General features: G+C 38.1%; 1 protein-coding gene across 3 annotated transcripts in view; it reads left to right on the plus strand.

Moving 5' to 3' along the window:
* The first annotated feature begins 881 nt into the window (after positions 1-881).
* Mei4 (meiotic double-stranded break formation protein 4) overlaps positions 882-21,775 on the plus strand; it is a 342,338-nt gene continuing 321,444 nt past the window's right edge. For all 3 annotated transcript variants that reach the window (NM_001357477.1, NM_175213.4, NM_001357479.1), the window contains exon 1: positions 882-1,129. The gene's annotated coding sequence lies outside the window, so the exon portion shown is untranslated. The remainder of the gene's footprint in view (positions 1,130-21,775) is intronic.

Here is a 21,775-nt window from a genome sequence, read left to right on the forward strand (position 1 = left end):
GCAGTGAGCACAGTAGAGCACTCACAGTGTTCATCACCTTAGCAGTCACAATAACCCGAGTTTAGTTTGCATGAAAGCACCGTTGCAAGATTAACGAAAGCTATATTAAATTACATTATAGTTAAAATTATTGACTTTCTTAAACACATGGATAGAACAATGAAGCTTAACATTTCCAAGACATTTGCAATAACTGACTAGATGCAAGCACTTGCCTTAATAAAGGGTCATTTACGTAGGAGAATGAGCTGTGCAGACCCCCCAGATATAATATTTGGTAATTTATCCTATACAATTGTTGAAACCTTTAACTATTAGCAAATTAGCACATTGTTAGTAAAGTCTACATAAGTGACTTCCGAATGCTTAGAATCTCCTTTGCATTTTAATTTCTGAGAAATTTCAGTACGTGAGGCAAAAAATTACTTAAAATCCTAGATGAAGATATGACAGGTGGACAAATGAGAAACATAGCGCTTCCTCCCGCAGGAAGCAAAGATTTTAAAACCATCTTTGGAAACAAGCCAACAAATGAACCCAAAGAATCTGTTTTCCCGACTGTTCCCATGTAGGACAGGAGTTGGCACAACAGAAGCTTTCCTGAAACTTTTCCTTTTTTTCAAGCCCCGTGAGTCTCTCCTTAGAAACCAAATCAGCCTTTCAGGAGAGGAGCTGCAGGCAGTCCTAGACTATTTTGAACTATTTTGCAGAAGAAAGGAAGATGCAGGAAACACCTGCCTAGTCCAGCCAAACCGGCTAACCGCTCCTCGCCGAGCCCGCCCGAGCCCGCCGGAGCCCCTCCCAAGCCCCTCCGAGGAGAGTGGCGCAGAGGCTTCTGGGACTTGTGGTCTCCGCGGGCCTCCCTCTTGATTGGCACTGGAAGAAAGCCGGGAGGAGTGGCGCTCTGGGCTCTGGCGCCTACCTGCGGGCTGCGCTTGCATCAGCGTGCATGGCCGGGAATACTGGCCCCCGAGCTTCCCCCGCCGCCTGAGGGCGTCCTTCCTTCTCAGGAACCCCAGGCTTGTGTAGCATCTGCCTGCTCTCTGTACTCTCGGGCCCCGGGTCCCCTCAAGCAGCGCACGCTCTCAGGTGCTGTGGCTTGGGGTTCCTTGTCGCGCCCTTTGCGGAGGTAGGTCGCCTCACGCGTGGGGAGGGGCATTTCTTTACCTGATAAGTAGGTCGCGCCTGGAGCCTCAGAAACTTGGGCGGGCAAAGCGTGTGTTCTGTGGTGTGTTCTACACCTTAGAGTCTGTGCAAGCCTGCCTTCACTCTAGAGGTGGCTTCTGAGGTTTCCTGGAGGAAAGGGTGGTTTTGGGGGACCGTAGGCACTTGTTGATCTGATCTTTTATTGAGCAAGTACACACCCAGAGGAACTGCAGAAAGTGTTGGGGGTGTTAAAAGTGGGACGGGTGCGGTTTTCTTGGGATCTGACAAGCATGTGCTGGTACATGAGGTAGAGATAAAAATCATTCTTGGAAGAGCTAGGTTGTGGTGAGATATGCAACAGATCAGAGGAGCAGGGCCAGAAGTGGAGTCTCCATTACGGAGGAAGAAGCCAGTGAGGGTTTGGTGAATCTGGAATGTCCAAAGTAGCAGAAAGTCAATAATTTGAAGTGAATTAAATAAAGCCTTGAATAGCTTTATAGTCTGCAATTACATATTTAGAGGATTAAAGTCCCACCAGGAACCACAGAAAATACATTAGTATGTCGATATTCACAGAATATAAATATGAAATTCATAAGAATTTCATAACTTGGATTCTTCATCAACTGGAATTTATTATTTTTTTTTCTGTATCTTTTGGATTTTTGAGACAAGGTTTCACTTTGTAGGATGGCCTTGCCTCCTGCTCTCAAGACTAATGGCAATATGTATGCCTCAGACTTGCAAATGCTGGGATTAAAATGTGAACCACCAAGTCTGAATATATCAGGTTACTTCCAATTAGCAAACTTTTTATCAAATTCATTACATACATTCTGATCAATTTTGGCTTGTTTATATTACTTTTTCCTGCTTAGAATTATATGATTTTTGGTATATCTTGTGACTACAGTAATGACATTCACAAATTGACATCCACTATTTTACTTTCCATTGTTATAGCTTACAGCTTCTGTGAGGGCCTTAGGTTAAACACAATGTCTTTGTATATGTCAGTAAACCACAAAATTTACAATTCAGTCGTAAAATTTGGACATGAAGACCAGGAGCACAGATTTGTGACTGAGTATTTTTTTAAAATTTTTTTTTTCATGAAAGTAGCAATGTTTGGAATCAGATATTTGAAACCAATATTATGGAATTCTTGTTAAAAACATAGTATTAATTTATCCCATGGTTTATTATATCAAAGAAATTAGAAGTCTAGTGTATTCTAGGTTTCATGATATATGTGAATGGCAGGTATATGTTAAGTTCTGCTGTATGAAAATACTTGAAGCCAAAAGTCACAGCGCCAATTTAATAGGCATATTAACCCAAATCATTTGAAGCATTCGTGAGATAAACATACTTAATGATTGTATTGTGCATAATGTTTTGAAGGATTTGAGATTTAGAAAGCTAAAGGGTTATAAAGACAGAAGATGTTAATGTGCTGAAGAGAAAGTAGGTACGTTTTTAGACACTGGGATGTAATCAGGGCAGCATCACTAAGTGTTTTAAGAATAGGTTTAGAGTGTCAGCTACAGCAACGGGAAGAAATAGCATTGAGGATTTGTCAGTTTTGTCACTTGTAACAATGGCAAGAACACTCAGGTACTGTGGGAGTATTGAAAACTCCCCTTTAAAAAAATCTAATAATTTTAAAGATTTTGTAAATGTACATTTTATCTAAGCACACTTCACTTCATACCTCTTTACTGTTCCTTTTCATGTCCTGCCCCCTCTCACTAGTATGCTTTGCTCTCCTAGACAGTTTTAGTTCTGCTTCATGTCATATGTTTACACATGACTGTATCTCTATAAAGTCTAGGAGCCACCATGGATAAGACAAAACACATGCTCGTTGTCTTTCAGACGCTAACTAAATTGCTTTAAAATGACCATCTCCAGTTGCATTAACTTTCCAACAAATACACAGTTTTTATCCTTCTTTATGGTTAAAAAAAATCTCATTCTGTATATGTAACACATCTTCCTTATCCTTTCCTCTGCTGTGAACACTGCATTGGTCCAAAATTTGATTATTGTGAAGAGTGCTTTGATAAACACTGTTGTGAGAGAGGATCAATGTTTACTTTTGGAGGAACTTCCACTCTGACTTCCATAGTGGCTGAACTCATTTACATGTGAGCAGACTTGGGTGTCTGAGGGTCCCTTTTTGTCCACTCCCTCACTATCACTTCTGTTATTTGTTGTTTTGTGACTATCATTCTGACAGTGGTTAAATAGCACCTCACTGTAGTTCAAAAAAAAAAAAAACTTTAAAACTGTTTGAGATTACGACATAATTACATCATTTCCCTGCTTTCTGAAATGTCTTCTCTTTATCACCTACCATGTACAGCTCTCCTTTGTACTCACTTAAATTCGTGGCCTCTTTTTCCTTGCTGTTACATATCTATCTGTCTATCTACCTATCTATCTATCTATCTATCTATCTATCTATCTATCTATCTATACATTGTACACAAACACAAAAATATGTGTGTGTAATGTATGTACGCATGTATGTATGTATGTATGTATGTATGCATATAAATATGTAAATACAACCTGATCAGCCTGTATAATGTATGTTCTGGTTCGTTATTTTTAGATGCCTGATAAGGTTGAACATTTTTTTGTTTGTTGACTGTTTGCATTCCATCTTTTGAGAAATATTTATTTACTTCATTAACCCATTTATTGGTAACATCATTCAATTGCTTGTTTAGTTTCTGTGTGTGTTCTTTGTGTACTTTAGATATTAATCCTAAAATAGCTACCCAAACTATCTCTGGTCCCATAGGCTCGCTTGACTCTAGTAACTCTGTACTCGTCTGTGCTGAAAACACTGATCTCATTCTGTCCTAATTATCAGATGCTGACCTTAGTTCATGAATGACTTGGTTTCTGTCAAATCCTTGCCTATGCACATATCTTAAAGTGGATTTCTTACCTTTTCCTTTAACAGTTACAGGGTTTCAGGTCTGATGGTGTATTAGTTAGGGTTTTATTGCTGTGAAGAGAACCCATGGCCATGGCGACTCCTATAAAGGAAAACATTTAATTGGGTCAGGCTTACAGTCCAGAGGTTTTGTCCATTATCATCATGCTGGGGAGCATAGCATCATGGAGGCAGAAATGATGCTGGAGAGGTAGCTGAGGGGTCTAGCTACATCCCAACCTGTCCAGAAGAGAGAGTGTCACTGGGTCTGGGTTGGGCTTCTGAACCCCTAAATCCCACCTTCAGTAAGGCCACACCTCCCAGTAGTGCCTCTCCCTATGAGCTTATGGGGGGTATAATGGTAGGAGCATCCTGAGTGTCATGATATTTTTTAAAAGTAGAAGCCATATTGTACCAGGAAAACCCCATGAGGCTTCACCCTAAAACAAGGAACTTTAGAAAACTGGGGAAAGCTAGAAATGGGAAATGTCATCTTCCCCAGGGTAGAGCAAGCCAATTGGTGATCCTATGACCTATATAGACTGAACTTGTTATTTAAGAACACATACACACACACACGCACGCACGCACATGCACATGCACATGCACACGCACACACACACACACACACACACACACACACACACACACACACCCCATACAATACATATGCAATATACACATAAATGCAAGAAATAACAATGAAACACTAGGCCATGAATTTGAAGGAGAATGGGGATGGGTATATGGCAGAGATTGGAAGGAGAAAAGTGAAGGGAGAAATGTATTATAATTTCAAACAAAATAAAATAAAACATCCATTGGAGTTTATCCTTTTTTTTTTGTTTTCTGTGTTAGGGATGGAGCTAAATGCCTTGAGATGACTGGAAAAGTGTCCTATCTCTGAGCTATGTTCTCAGCTAGAGGATATCTAAAGAACTGAAAGAGTCCCCAGCCAGAGGAAGAGACTGAAAGAACTAAAGAGCAGAGATTGTTAATGGAGAAGGAACAAGGATTTGATATGCAATTTTGGAACATTGCTCATGGTATATAGGACAGAAAGTTAGTGGCTGTTATTTTTGAGATGCATATCACAGAATAATCGCAGTTTTCTCATGATCTAGCTAAGGATCTAGTTTGCTTTATCTGTCTATCCCCTTGGTATATCAGTTACCTAATAGTCTTAACTACCCATCCTGTGTTAGTAGTCAGGTAGATTGTATTCAGTGGCATTTACTAACTATGGAGGTAAAATATATATCAAATAACTAATTAGATCACATGACACAGTGCAGTTCTGATACCTAATAGGAAAAAATGTAGATTATATCTACTCACATTAGAACGAAATATGCCTTGTAACTATCAAAGAGAGTAACTTCACGCATAGGATAGGCGTAGATCATTGTTAACATGTTAACCATACCTTTCCCATGATGATGTTTGTTCATTTACCATCAAATTATTTACGGATCTTTTGACAATAACGGCCTCAGTCTCTGCTCTTGGGCATTTAGAATATATTTTTCCAGTAGGCTGGTGAGGTTGGTTGGGAAGACTTTAAAGAACCAAGACTTTGTGAGGATCTTCTTCATGCCTAGGATTGCTGCTTTAAAAAGACTAAATATGAACTTAGTGACCGTTTAATTTTATTCCTGGTACAGTTATTCCCATTAGGGGGGAAACAAAAAGGCTTGGGGAATGGTAAATCGATGATCAACCACAGCCTCCACTGACTAAGTCTCTTAACATCCTTTGGAGAAGCCACAACAACATAGTGCCTGTCACTACTTATTAGAAATTTTTGGTAACAGCTAATGAAAGTATCTTTCTTCCCCTTTCCTGTTTTAAATATTAATGCCTTCTGAGTCAAATGATTGGAGAACAAGCATCCACTTTGCGAGCAAGCAAGGTTACTATTGCTGCCGTGATTTGGCATTGTAGCACTGAATGTTGGCTAAGTGCTTGTACAATCAATTTTATTTTTCAATTTAAAAGATAGCCTGAAATCACCTCTGTCAAATTTTGTTTAGTGTGGATTCAGAAAAAAAAGGATCTTTCTTAAAGGGGGCTCTTCTTTAATGTGGAAAAAGGTGATTCATGAAGACTAGATAAAACATAACAAAATGTCATTATTACTTGAGCAGAGTGAAGCCTTTAGTCATCAGTATTATCCATGTGACTTTTTTCGTTACTGGTTTTAGCAATGGAAATATAAATGAAAATAAAATAACAACAGCTGAAATATTATGTAAAATGCCAGCTCTCATTGTGATATGGTTTTCAGCTAGGCACCCAGATGTGCGTGTGTGTGTGTGTGTGTGTGTGTTACAGCATATCAACATATGTCTTTCAATATAAATAAATCAGATTAAAACACTGGATTTTATTTAGAGCAAAGGCTGTCAAACATTTCATATACTTCCAGGGAGTCACTATTTAAGGCTTTGTAGGCTACACTATTTATATTGCCTCTACATAGCTCTGAGGTCCTGATGCAAAAGCAGCTGTACATAATCGAATGAATATGGACATTTTATTTTATGTTTCTTTGGTTTCATGTTTTATAGAGACAGGATGCCCTCATTTGACATGTGAGCCATGTTTTTTTTAATGTCTGCTTTACAGCACCTCTGAGACTTCCTAGTAAATAAGAAGTACTACAGATAAGTATGATTGATAGCTGAATACTACAGAAAGGCTGAGATGGACTATTTTTATTGACTATTATATCTTCATTTATAGCATAGTGTCTGATAGGTAAGCGTTAACTTGGTGTATATGTTGAATAAAGCAATAACTAGCAAGCTTATCTGGTTGAAAATTAACCTAGGTAGGTCAGGGCATTGTATAGTTGACTTCCAGGTTATGTGATAGGACTACCTAAAATACTATCACTTTGAATAGATCAGATATTTCCTTTGAGTACTTCAAAGAACAAATTTGAGGAAGACGAGTGAAGAAAAAAGAGGTAGCTAAAAATGACAGTAAGAAACATTAGGTTTGTGAATCTCTACCAGTACAAATGAAATTTTGTGTTATTGAAAGGCTACTCAGAAATGTGTTTGAGCCCCTCTCTCAGTCTTGGGTTTACCTAGACTGCCCTCTGTTCTGTATGGCTTTGATGCTTGTCTTCCTCCTGTCTCTCCAGCTACTAGGCCAGTTCTCAGAGACTCTTAGAACTTTCCCTCCTGCAGATTCCTGCTTCCTCCTACATGCCTTAAGGTGATCCAAGACCCCACCAACGTCCTCCTCTTACTCAACTCTCTCTTGCAGTTCTAACTGATCTTTTTCCTCACATGCCTTTAGGTTTTGATAATGGAGGGATGCCTCTTTCGTATTGCTGTGATTACTAGATCCTGGGTCACTGTGTTATCTTGTTAGTTGTCCCTCATTTAGAAATGGTCTCTAGTAACTGTACTCACATTTCTCAGATTGGGATACCACCAGCTTTTCTACTGACCCTTGGTTTTCTTGAAGGATTAACATTTTACATAGATACATATTGTTTGTCAAAGCATAATTAAACCAAAGTCACTGACTCTATTATAATTAATCTGTGTGTGTGTTCTTAAATAACAAGTTCAGTCGCGCACGCACACACACACACACACACACACACACACACACACACTCGGGTGTGCACCTGAGCCTTGGTGCATGTGTGGACATCACAAGAGGTCAATTCCCTCCTTGTGCCATGTGGGTTCTAAAGATGGAACTCAGACCATGAGGTGATGACTTCTCTTACCTCTAGCCACCTAGCCACCCATCTGCTTCTAGGATCTGCTTTTAGCATCTCAGGATCAAAATGGTCCAGGAAGGTGACACATTTAATTTTTGTCATCACAAATTGAGGTTGCCTACCATAATTCTATCATACCCTTCTATGGGTGACCGCCTTCTTCAGTAGAACACTCACTAGTGTTTGCATTCTCACATGTCATCTACCTGACTGGTGAAATGTGCGCATGCTCCTTCCTTATGGTCTCTGACCTCTTCAATGGGGCTTCTTGGAATAAGTCTTGTTTAGATGTCATTCTATTTTTTGGACAGTATTTGCCACCTCTGTCTGACATTGTGGTACCCTAGGCAGAATCCCTATTCAAGCATCTTGTCTGATCATGCTGATAGAAGTCTTGATGGTCAGGGTCATTTTACCTGGAAGATAAATAGGAAAAGTAGCAACTTCTCCTTCTCCCTGATCTCCATAGATGTGATAGACTGTAGGCCTGTGCAGGGCACTCCTTAGCTGTCCTTAGGCAAGCACCACACATGATATGAACAGTTGTCTTTAATAATCACTTAAGTCTTTCCTTATATCGCAGACTTCACTATAATTAAAGACTTTCAATCAATGGGATAATCTATCTTAAAAATTGCAGTACAAATTAATAAATTTTTATTTGTTTTCACTCAAAATATCAAAAGTGTACTGTTTATGTTTATTATTTTAGGGGACATTATTTCAAATATTTTACTATATTTTACTCACATTTAAATGTTTTATAGTAAATGTCACGACACATCTGTATTGTATGTTGTATCTATTTTGTATATTGTATTTTGTGTCTGTTTATTTATTTTTTGGACTTCACATTGTCTCTGAACATTAATTCTCTGCCCTGTTTATACCTTTGACGTCTTGTAAATTTAAAAAAATACATACAACTGTATCCCCTTTTTATTTGAACATCAAAATGACTTCAAGGAAATATTTAGAAGTGACTCTTTAAATAAAACATTAAATTTAGTTGGTCTTTATAATGAAAGTCCAATTTATTTTTAATAGGCCTCTCAGATATTTCTCAGCTCTTCCAATTCTGCCTTCTTATTTATTCAGTGAATTCATTCCTTATTTCATTTCTGATTAGATTGCTTTCACCTTGGCAGAACTCTGGACAATAAACCCTCTTATATTTAACACATGCTTTAGTTTAGTTGTAATGAATAGAATAATAGAACAGCTTATTAGAAACTGATTTTGATGGTTGGTGAGAGAGATGTAACATTCTTAATTTTTAGTATGGTAGAGCATGTATTTAAAAGGCCTCTTCTTTTCCTGTGTCATCCTGCTTACAGGAATACCTGTCATTGCAAGATGAAAAACCCAACCAAACCTTACTTCACACCCCACAGTGGTGACTGTTTAATCCTTCTCAGAACAATGGCAGGATAAACGTACTGTTCCTTCTTCACTAATAGCATCCCTGACCAGAGGCTTATCGTCCATTTTCTGTTTGTAATTTGTTTATTTTCTTATTCTACTAATTCTATTGTCTCCTCTTCAGATTAAAAGCCCAGAGGGAAGGAACGTCTGTGTCTCTATAGTGTCTGGTACAACCAATTACTGATTCTGAATGCTTACTGACAATATAAGACTGTTTAATATTCTGCTTTTCTATAACAGTGCATAGAATATTTAACATAGTTATGGAAACATTACTGCTTCCCAGAACTGTATTTGTCTGATAGCTATATCCTAAATAATCCATTATTATGCAAGTTTTATCTTTTAAAACATTCATGACTTTCATCCATTAATCTGATGATTAATAATATCTATTGCAACTAAGATATATATATATATATCCTAGTTTGTATATCCTAGTATATCATATTTGCATAATATATATTATATATATTGTATATACTATGTGAATACCAGTAGGTACAGGGCAGATAGCATATGGAACAACTGGTCCTTCATTGAAGGTCACTGTTAAAAGAATGGTCAATACTAGGCAAAAAACAGGTTTGCCAGCCTGTCCTGAAAAAGATGGCTGTTGCATAAAATCAAATCATATGTCAGCCTCCCATTTTTCCACTCGTGGATAGTAACCTTAGTTTCAGTAAAGGGTTAAGAAAACAATTGAAAAATTAAAAGTCCGAGTTTTGTGAGTGTATATTTTATCTGTATTCTTCTAAACCTTTTTACTTTCAGGTCCTTTTAGTATGTGTTTCTGACTGGGGTCTGACACTTTATGGACCTGATGTTGGAGTCACACTTGAGCCTTCCTTCTTTCCTCCTGTATAACCTGGTCGTAACCTTCTGAGTTTCTGACCTTCTTTGTGCTCAGTTGTGCTGTTTGGCCCTGACTCTCCTAGATTCCTTTTCGTTCTTGTGTCAACGTCTCTCCAGCATCTATTACCAAGTTGAATACACTTCTTCAGATACTACGTAGATTGATCACTCATCTGCTCAGAAGGCTAAGCTATCTTCTTGCCTAGTGTAGGAAGTTCATATTTTGCCAGCTGACCTTCAAGGTCCCATTTTCCCAATCTTATGTTTCTTTATTACCCAAACTATTGCCCAGAACTGACCTACAGCTTAATATCCTCTTGGATGGAATTGAGAAAGAGTTTGGGAGTTTTAACTGATTCTAAATTGTAGGTTTGGTACTGATGCCACGAGAGAGGATTTTTCCAAATCAGCGAACCATCAGAGGAGGCAGGCCTGATGAACGGAGCTGTGCTGCTGGGAGAGATAGGTGTGGAATCTGCAGAGGGAGCGCTTGATTGCTCTTTTCAAATCCTTGGAGAGTGATTTAGGAAAGTGAACTTTATGCTGTTTTACCATCAAGTGCAGACGTGGGAATAATAATCAGAGTACAGAGCATAGGGACTTCGAAGAGTGGATCTTTAAGTAATCAAAAATTCAATATTGTTCAAGTCTGTGTAGCAGGGTTGTATTTCTAATTCTGTCATTAGGTGACCGGCTAGATCTTGCTTCTGATGTGATGCTCTTAGGAACTCATGATATATAGCATGATTTTGGTGTTCCTTCTCATTATACCTGAAATCTGCATGAGTGCCACAAATGCTAATTTACAGTGTTCACTTGGCAGCCAGAAAAAAAGATTAAAGGCTCTGGACTCAGATTGTTATCCTTATTTCATACTGTGTGATTTTGGGCAGGCTACTTTTTGTGCTTCTTTTACATCTGGGTTATTGGAAGAATTGGCTTTGTTGATAGGCATTATTTCAAGTGCTTTCTATCATAAAAACTGTCATTCATTGTAACCTTTATTTTTCTCCTCTTTTATTTTACGTTTTTCATTTTGTGGTGGTGGGGTTTAACACACGGCGTTACATATGCTAAGGAGAGACTGTACAACTTAGTCATAGGCACCCAGCCCCAAGACTTTTCTCTTCCTTTTTTTAAAATCATGCTGTCCTTTTCTAAAAATGTTATATTTCCCACTGCAGAACTAAACATCAAGAGATATATCAGTGTTTTGTTCTAAGGGAAAATGTTCTCCTTATTTAAGTGAAGTGTATCACTATTTTTTCTCTGTAGGAAACAGGTCATTTTATTCCGAATAACAACTTGGTAATGGGAAATTAATTTAGGCACGTGCCACTATCTGAAAGGACTGGCAGGCTTTCTAGACCCGTTTTGCTTTTGTTTTCTGTTGTTAAAATACGGACATAAAATATTTGTCTCTGACTAGGGCTTATTCATAATTCATTTGAGGACTGGAGAGTTAAGTCAGTGTTTAAAACCACATGCATAGTCTTTGAGAGGATCTGAGCCTTATCCCTAGCTCCACAAACGCATGATGTATGCCCACCCAGATATACACACGTGCATAGAAATAAAAAAATGAAAGAATTTGTAAAAATCTATTTGTTTTTATTTTTATTTATATGAGTACACTGTAGCTATCTTCAGACACATCAGAAGAGGGCGTCAGCTCCCATTACAGATGGTTGTGAGCCACCATGTGGTTACTGGGATTTGAACTCAGGACCTTTGGAAGAGCAGTCAGTGCTCTTAACCACTGAGTCCTCTCTCCAGCCCTGAAGAAAATATTTGAAAGTAATAGTTGGCCTTGTTATTTAAGTTATGTAGGTGCTTATTTTCTCAGGATGTTGGGAAGTAACTGTTCCGTGGCTGAGTTTGCTTCCCTGGGAGGGTTAGGAGAAGGACTCTGTAGCATGGATCTCTCCTCATTTCTGGTGTTTTTCTGGCAACCTTTAGTGATTCGAGTGAATAGCCTTTTATCCCTATCTTTATACTGCAGTTTTCCTCCAATCTCCAAACATGTTTGCATGTCTGAAATTGATCTTTTTTTTAAAAAGAGATTTTAAAATGCATATGTGTACATGTGTATTTTTGCAGATGCCCTTGGAGGTGAGGAGAACTTTGAATCTCTGGGAGCTGCAGTTATGGCAGGGTGAGAGCTGCCTAATGTGGGTGTTGGGAACAGTAACTCTGGGCTTCTGAAAGAGAACAAAGCGCTCTTAACTACAGAGCCATCATTCCAACACTCTTTTCTCAAAAAAAAATATTATTTTTGAGGATTTCTGTATGCATGCAATGTCTTTTGTTGGCTTAGAATGAATACTATCTAAAAAGAGATGAACAGTGTTGCAAATTCTGAAATTTATTGTAAAACAGATATTTTATTAAGCTATGTCTAACTCATCGTTGTTAGGAAAGTTACATCCTAGTTATTGGGATCTCTTGTTGCTTCACGAAAGCAACTTTTAACATTACAGTTATGAAAGTTGTTCGTCAATCAATTAAGCAATGTTAAATAGAAAAGGATTCAGTATATCACCCATTGAGCATATCTGTGTGGTAAGTTCAAATGAGGTGGACTTGCTGATAAATTTGAAAAGACGTACCCTGTCAGAGGAGATCGCAGTGCAATGAAGCTCTGCTTGCTTTAAAGTATTGCTCAGTTTTTAAAAGAGAAATGGATATTAAGTATTACATTTGTGAGCATAGAAATATGTATATATCTCACATATATGTATGCATATATGTGTGTGTATATGTGGGGGTAGGTGGGTGGGTACACATAGGTGCATTTGCATGTGGAGACCAGGGATCTTCTTCAGTCACTGTCCAGCTTTTATTCTTGTATGTATGTAATATTTGTGTGTATGTATGTATGCATTTGAAGATAGGATGATTTAGTGAACCCTGGGGTTGCCAATTTGGGTAGACTAGCTGGCCAGCAGGCCCCAGGAATCCTCTTGTCTCCACTTTCACAGGGCTAGGAATGTAGGAATGTGACAGGTTCTGAAATTTTATCAGTTGCTCCAGTAAGAACATTCTGGATGCTGTAAAATGGTTCAGCTGGTTGTTGCCTGACCCCAGTGACCTGAATTCTATCACTAGAAAGCATATAAAGGTAGAATTAGCAAACTAACTCCACAGTATTTTCATATGACCTCACAAATGTGCCGTGTGCCTGTACTGACACGCTACATCACATACAGACATATAATAGCAACCCAAGTTTCAAAAGGCTTAAAAGTGTATACTCTGTTTCATATGTTTTACACAGGTAACTCAGACTTTTAAAATGTGATGTAAAAACATTTATCTCATGTTGAAGAGAAGTGTAACATGACAGCATTTGAAAAAAAAAAAACTGTACATTTTTGTTATACCTGCTACTTTTAGTATTGCCATGTTATAATTATGCTATAAGAATTCAACTTTGGGTATTGCTCTCTCTCTGGTGCTGAGCAAAAAACTGAAAGCAGAGAGAAATGAACTTATGCCCATTATGTATATATTTTATATAACAATCTTAGATACTCATATCTGTATTATAACTGAACCATTAACATTCCCCCCATGAGCCAAGTGCTATATTAAATTTTCCATATGAATTATCTCATTTAATATTCATCATGACTATATGGTAGCTTATGCCATTTGCCTTATTTTTCAGATAAAGAAGCAGGCTTGTGGTGCCTAAGCAAACAAAATATTTGAGTGGGGGAGCCTGCACGTTAACCACACTTTTGGCCTTCATTCGCGGCCTGAACTTTGCACTGTTCCATAGCACTTTTCGGGTGCTTCTGTAATTAGAGTCAGAATTGGAAAAGATGATGGTCAAACTGTACTCTCACATCAGTGCTGAGATCTGTCCTCATCTCAGGCTGATGGCTGCTCAGCTCCTGCTTGAGTAACTCCGGTAATTGGAATTTCAGAACGTCACAAGGCAACACATTCTATTATTGGATAGCTCTTATCAGTAGATATCTTATTCGTCTGGTTATTGGAAATTTGTCTCCCTGTAATTTCCATGTGTTGGCTCTAGTTCTGCTTCTGGAGAAATCCTTACTATCTGTTTTTCCCCTTTCGCCTTGCCGACTTTCTGAGGCTGTGCTCCTGAGTTCCTGGCCGCTCCGTCTGGGTATAGCATTCTTAAGGGGGCAAGAAAAGCAATGTACTCAACACTGTATGGATTTTGGCCACTGCATTCCAGCTCCTCTCTCCTAGGCCTGCATTTCCTTCTGAATCAGCTGAGCGTCTCTAAGCATCTTTGCTAGGAAGTCACCTGCTAATTGAGGTCATTTCTGATTACTCTTTGAAATTGGGACAATTTTACCTTGCTATTTATTTTATCTGAGTTGTTCGTAGCTGTTTATCACCATCTGAAATATGTACATTCTGCCTATTTTCCTAGAGACTCCTCCTATATGAATTAAAACACTAAATCATCTACCTGCTTCAATTACTGACACAGTCTTTAAGGACTGGGGGATATAGTATGTGGCCAACAGATACTTGTTAAATTAATCAGCGAATTGCCTTCACACTTACGTTTTAGGGTGCCGTACCCACCACAGAGCTCAAGGAGAGATGCTGCTCACATTTTAGGTTTTGAAATTAATAATAATAAAAAAGAAATTAATAATAATAACAATGTAAATTATTATTATTTATTAATTAATTTGTGTGTGTGTAGATCAGTGGACAGCTTTGTGTAATCAGTTCTCTCCAATCACATTGACATAATTGGGCCTGAGCTCAGGTTGATAGAGACTTGCATGGCAGGTTCCTTTATCCTGCTAAGCCTTCTCTTGTCAGCCTTGTTCACTTTCTTAGCAGAAAAAAAATTTAGAAACTATTAATTTTTCTTTCAGTCTTTGAATTTTATATACTTATTGGTCAGTTAAATTCCTGGGGACCCAGATTTATTGGCTGACAAAATAGTTGCCTGTACCATGTTTTCTGTTGTTGAGAATTATAATACAAAAACTCTCTAATACTAGTTATGATAAAAAGGAACTTTATGAATAGTTTTATGTTTTAGTGGGCCAAAGTCAGAGTTTAGTGGGTAAATGTATGCTAACTACTTTTTTCCTTAAGTGGTCTCTTTGTGGTGCTTCATCTTGATTTTTTGATTGACAGTGTATCTTACAGGTTCTTTGTTTGTTTCTTCTGTGAAAGTGACCACAGCGTTAGATAGTTGGATAATTCCACATTACTGTATTTTTTTGGTCCTAGTAACTGAAGACAAGTGAAAAGATGAGAGACAGAGATGCTGATGTGCAGAGAATACAAAAATCAAAAGTTCTAGGGCAGTGGTTCTCAACCTTCCTAATGTAGTAACCCTTTAATATAGTCCTTCATGTGGTGGTGATGCCCCAACCATAAAATTATTTTCATTGCTACTTCATAACTGTAATCTTCCTATTGCTATGAGTTGTAACATATTTAATGTTTGTTTTCTGCTGGTCTTAGGTGGCCCCTGCGAAAAGGTTATTAGATCCACACAAAGGGGTCGTGACTCACAGGTTGAGAAACTGTACTAGAGGCACTAGACTTTCTGCTTGTCCCCCAGTGGGCAGGTTTTAGGAAACACTCCTTGAGATGTGAGAAAACTGTTGAAATAAATATTATAAAAGCCCAGTGGTGGGTTCAATACCCGCCTCAATGGTTTATGTTCCCGAATGAAAGACACACACACAGCTGAGAGTCTCTAGGCATCTTCTTTGCTAGGAAGTCACCTGCTATCGAGGTCATTTCTGATTACTCTTTGAAATTGGGACAATTTTATCTTGCTATTTATTTTATCTGAGTTGTTCATAGCTGGGCCACTGCTTAACCTCTATGTGGTCAATCCTGAGTTATTACTAACTCTATGTTATATTTTGGCTGCTCTGGACCCCAACCGAGGGTGACCCAATGGGGCTGCTTCTCTCCTGGCTACTTCACATGGCTACCATGCCTCTCTGTCCTGCACTCTTCTCAGGCATAGTGTCTCCTGTCTCCTCCACACTCTCCTGGCATGGCAGATCTCCCCTCTCCTTCTTCATGGTCTCTAGCCCGGGAGACCTAAACCCTGCCTGTGCCATATCTCCCCAGCTGCTGGCATCTTTATTTACCAATCAGAATTAACTGGGGGCAGGGTCCCTCAGTGACTCTTGTGCAACCGATTTTGGGGATGAAAATTGACATTAGAATACAATCAGCATTGGGTCAAACCCACTACAGAAAACCTCATTTATTTCCATGAGGTTTATGTAGGATATGGTCATTGTGAGGAAGGAACGTTTCCCAAGAGATTGCTGTTGTGTTTGTTAAGAGTCATGCACAGCTGATAGCTCACTGCCTGGCTTTAATGGGAGAAACCAACTGAACTCAACGAAGGTCTCACTACAACAGGTGATCTATTAGTTGGCAGAGTGAACAGGAAAGCATTTCTTCACAGTCAAAAGGTGTCTTTGGATGCAGGGGGAAAAGAAGAGATAGATGTACTTTCCATACCCAGAGAGTTGACTCTAAACCTATGAATTATTGACACGTGCTGTAATTCTTGTTTAGTGTTTGCACGTCTAACAAGATTAAATGATGCTGCCAATCATTAGGTCGTTAGTGCTGTGTCAGGTGCTTCTGAATTTAAATCTGCAGAATGATAATTGGTCAAGGTGCTGGAAAACACTCATGGCTGCTTACTCATAGTTATTTTTAATGTGTTTGGAAATGTTTTTAATAACGAGGGAGGTTTTAGCACTATGCTATGAATCTATCATCACTAGGTACAAAAGCTTTGTAAGTACAACTGTTAGGGCAGAAGATAACCAATGGATGTGCTGTATTTTCCATTCCATTTTATATCTAAAGGGGAGGGGTATATATTTTGGGATAATATGTATTTATGCTAGTATAGGAAAATATCTTGAAATTTTTATGAAATATATTAGAATTAAAATGATTTCATCAGAAATATAATTTCAGGATAAATCTTAATTAGTAACAATTATCATGATTGGAGCTTTTGTTAAGCTAAAAGATACCATTGCTTGGAAGTGAACAGTTGGGAATAGGTGTGAATAATTTTTCTTCACATTATACAAAGAGCTATGATTTGGATTTGGGCTTACTGATTGGTGTTAAGTGGGTAGGGATGACTGGTCTATAATGGCTAAATGAAAAGAAAAAGTAAGAAAGAGAAAGAAAAGCAAAACATAGTTAAGAAACTTCTCAGAATCTTTCTTTTGTCCTCCGATTGAAAAGTAGAATCATAGTGTAACTCTGACAGCAGTAGAAAGAGTACTGCTGGTTGGTGCTGCTGCTGCTGCTGCTGCTGCCAGGTGTCACTGTAACTTAAAGTTTTTACTCTTATATGTGTTTCTCTGTGTGTTCATACACTCAGCAGCACAGGTGTGGCGTCAGATGGCAAATTGAGGGAGTTCTCTCCTACCATATGGTCCCTGTGATTTAACTCACTGCTTGGCACCAAATACCTTCACCCTTTGAGCCATCTTGACAGCTTCATCATAACTTGTAAATAAGGAATTATTGCTGATTTAGACATAATCCTATGAGATATATATATATATATATATATATATATATATATATATATATACACACACTTAAAGGGAGCTATAGAGATTGCTCTGGCTCTGAGACACTTAGAAAGCAAAGGCAAGAGCTGGATTCAGCATGCAAGACATAGTTTGATGCTTTGAGACTGTGGCTCAGGCTCTCTACTTGCTGGTCTAGTTCAGTCTATCGCCCTACTTAAACCTTATGAGTGCTAAGGTAGTCTTCATCCCCCAAGGAGGTTAATTCTACTGGGCAGAAAGGATGATGCTGGTGGTACTTGATCTCAGACTGGTGTTGGTGGTCTTGCAGGTTCTAGCAGCACTTGGAGCAGGGCAAGGCACCCGGGCTACCCTGTTAGAGAAGGTTGCCAAGATGAGCTGGGCTTTGCTTTATGCTTTAGCATATTGTGGGTTTCAATGTGTAGGTTCTAGTAAGCATTTTACTTCTTCTTTTCGTGTAAAGGGTTTGGAGGCCACTTTAAAAATGGTTCAAATATGTGTATACTTTTGAAATGGTAGTTCACATGAGAAATACTACCGTTCTGTGTATCATCAGCATATATGTGGGAGGATGAGTTCTGAGAGGTCTTAGATGGAACTGAAGGGAATATTTTTGTTGAAGAAGACAGAACAATGATTTTTAAAAATGATGAGTCTTTACATCTCATGTAAAAGGAAGATTTAGAGTAAGTGATTCCTTCAGCAGTTGGGTTGGACTTGAATATGTGAACTCTATGAATTTGTTACTCAGAATCCATCTTTGGGCAACTATTTTAAAACACTCCGGAGTTCAATCTTAAAAATGAGACTATATTATAACATTTTCAGACACACAGGAAGTCATTAAAAATGACACAACAATTATAAACCAATGTAACCAAATCCCTACTGTGAGGTTAAATCTTTACGAGGAAGGACAGGAGACACTTTACACCACTGGTGCCGGGGACGAGCCGCAGAGTGCCACTCTTGATAGGAAATCACTGTCTCATTGTGATATACCCTGAATACTCTTTTTTTGTTCTTATGTCAATTCCTATTTCCTTAGTCTGCTGTATAGTTGACGTATTGAGGAAGCTAAGGCAGGAAGGTCCTGAATTCAAGTGCCTGGGCCATACACTGAGTTCAGGATTAGTCTGGGTATTTTAACGTTTGGATTTTGTCATCTATACTTTCCTTTGTGTTCTGTATATGATTACATCTTAAGACAGTAAAGATCTTATATTAAGCTCATAAAGCTGCAATGAATGAAATTTTAAAAGCAAAATTTATTTATATAACTGTGTAGTTTTACTTTATTTTTCATAACTTAAATGGTTTTAAGCATGTCAATTTGTTTAGATATGATTATATTAATAAATATTAATTTATATAGTTTTTATCATATACAATTAAGTGATCACTTGAACATTTTTCTATCATCAGTATGGCTATCTTTTTTGAGCTCATATACTGTTTTTATGAATACCTTTTTCACATATTCTGGCCACTTTTTAAAATATGTTTTTATTTTCCTATTGATTTATATGTATTTTTTGATATTATGAATATTAATCTCTTACTTAAATATATTTCCTGAGAACGTAATTACCTACATGATGGGTGATGGGTTCCTTTTTCTTGGTTTTATGGTGACTTATTGGACAAAAGATTGACATTTTAATGAAGTAAAACTTGTCATTTCCTCTACTTTCATTTATGTTCTGTTTTGGTTTTATAGACTTACAGAACGAGGGAATAAAACTTTATTTACTATATTATACAATGTATTTTAAATACTAAAAAGGAAACAAAAACAAGAACAAAAATCTATGCTCATGGTTCTTTGCGGACCTGTACTCTCAGGCACATATATGCATGGTGTGCACACACATACTTATAAATTTAAGTCTAGACTTGAGTGTGGGAAAGAATATAAATATTTTTAAGAATCTGATTATTTTTGCTCCTTTACAAAGGCTTCATTTTATTTTAGAGCTGAAAAAAAATCCATTTTGTGCCTGTGGTGGGCACATTGTGTGTCTATGTATATTATATTTTCTTTATTCATTTATCTGTTTACATCTAGCTCAGAAAGTTTTGGAAGTTTCTATTTCCCTAGCTGTTGTAAGTGGTGTAGAACAATTATCATATATTAATGTTTAATGTTTAGCGTCTCTGTTTCATAATATATGATTTATGGTTGTGAAACTGGATTTGTAATCTAGTTTGCTTTAAAACATAAATCCAAGCAGAAAAAGAAGGTATTAGGTTGACTTAGAAAAATGATACCCTGAGAGGGGCCCTGAAACACTGCCAGTTGCTAGCAGGGATTTGTAGTTCTCTGCCTGAGATATCAGAGGAGCACAACACATTATCAGAGGTAAGAATGAGTGAGAAGGAGAGTGTCTCTGTAGGCTCCTGAGTGTTTATTGGGGTCATTTCCTCAGATTATACAAAAACAAAGTTCAAGCAGGTATAGCATCATAGTTAGTTTTTGTTTGTTTGTTTTTGTAAAGCAGTATTTACAAAACAGACATTTTTTTGGATAGGGCCTCATGTGTGTTCTTGGAGACCTGCTTCTTTATCTCCCCTCTAGTCCTTTATCCTTCAAAGCCGAAGACCTGGCTTAGCGGATGCTCGTAAGGTGGCTGCCTCTCTCCCTCTGTCTGATCTGAAGAGTGCTCTGCTTATTTTTCCTGGCTGTTTCTTTACTCTGTGTTCTGCGCAGTCTCTTCATGTCATGATGTGTAGCTTCTTTCATCTCTAGAATACAGGTTTTTAAATAATATAAATTTGGGCAGTTTATGGGTTTGAGTCATAGAGTTCCTCAGATGTTTTATATGTCTTGAATTAAGGCTTATTTTTTTGTTGTTGTTGTTGTATATTTTCGGGATAATACCTATTCCATCTTATGAAATAGGAGTGTATCAGAGAGGCACTGATAATTCTTCTCAACTATTTTTTAAACTACACATAAGTAGTACCCCTGTGCACGCATTTCCTTCCATGGATCTGTGCAGTGGAAACTGATGGTGCCATGGGACAAGATTTGTTGTCCCAGCCAGTGCACTTTTCGGAATTTATAAGATGTCTGTGATCCATTGTTTCCATGCGTGTTTCTGCAGACATTCAAAGGAGTCACACCCTCTGACGATGGCAAAGAGGGAAGGAGAGTATGAGGACATAAAAACAAATGCAGTAAAACAGCCGCAAGAGGTCATAGATTTAACGATCTATGACTAGTTAACCCCCCCCCCCCAACCCCCAAGGGGAAAAAAAAGATAGTTGGCTGTTTTGATGGGACTGGAGCAGAAATAGAAAGAAAAAAGAAATCTGCAAAGGCAGTGTTTTTTTTTTTTTTATCTTTACCAGCCTCCCTCCCATCACCCAGCCTCGGCTAGAAAGGCTTTTAGAGCTGCCTTTTAATAATTAAAGTAGACAGAGCTGAAATCTTGAGTAGCTCCTGATTCTTTTATGTAAAACTTCACGTAATGTTAATCTGCTGAGCACTTCACACTAACTATGTGCTGAAACTATAACAATCATTAGGGAATTTGCCAGCTGGAACTAATCCAAAAATTAAATGTTAGACATTGTCCAAACTCTAGTGAACTCGTTATATTAAAAGTCTCATGATAACTTACTGTTCTGATATTTCCAGGGCCCTGATGGCCCAATATTGATATTTGATAAGTGCATATTTTCCTATCATGGCTCATAGGTATTTCCTCTTTGACTTTTAATTTGTCAGATCACATTCATCTCAGCTCCTCTGTAAGACTTCCTGTGCTCCATCTAGTGTTTGGGTATGAGTCTCGCATCTCTTTCCATTGGCTGTTGAGTGGTATCTCTCAGAGGTTCCTGTCTGCAAGCATAAGAGAATATCATGAATAGTGTCGGGGATTGGTTCTAGCCCATGGAATGGGTCTCAGTTTGGGGCAGTCATTGGTTGGCCATTCCCTCAGCCTCTGCTCTATCTTTGCCCCTGCACTTCTAGTAGGCAGGGCATATTTTGGGTCCAAGGCTTTGTGGGTGAGCTGCTGGCCTTATTTTTCCACTGGGAGTCCTACCAGGCTACTAGAAGGGGCCACTTTAGGATCCATGTTCCCC

This window comes from Mus musculus, chromosome 9, assembly GCF_000001635.26.
Source record: "Mus musculus strain C57BL/6J chromosome 9, GRCm38.p6 C57BL/6J".
In the NCBI taxonomy this organism is placed as follows: Eukaryota; Metazoa; Chordata; class Mammalia; order Rodentia; family Muridae; genus Mus; species Mus musculus.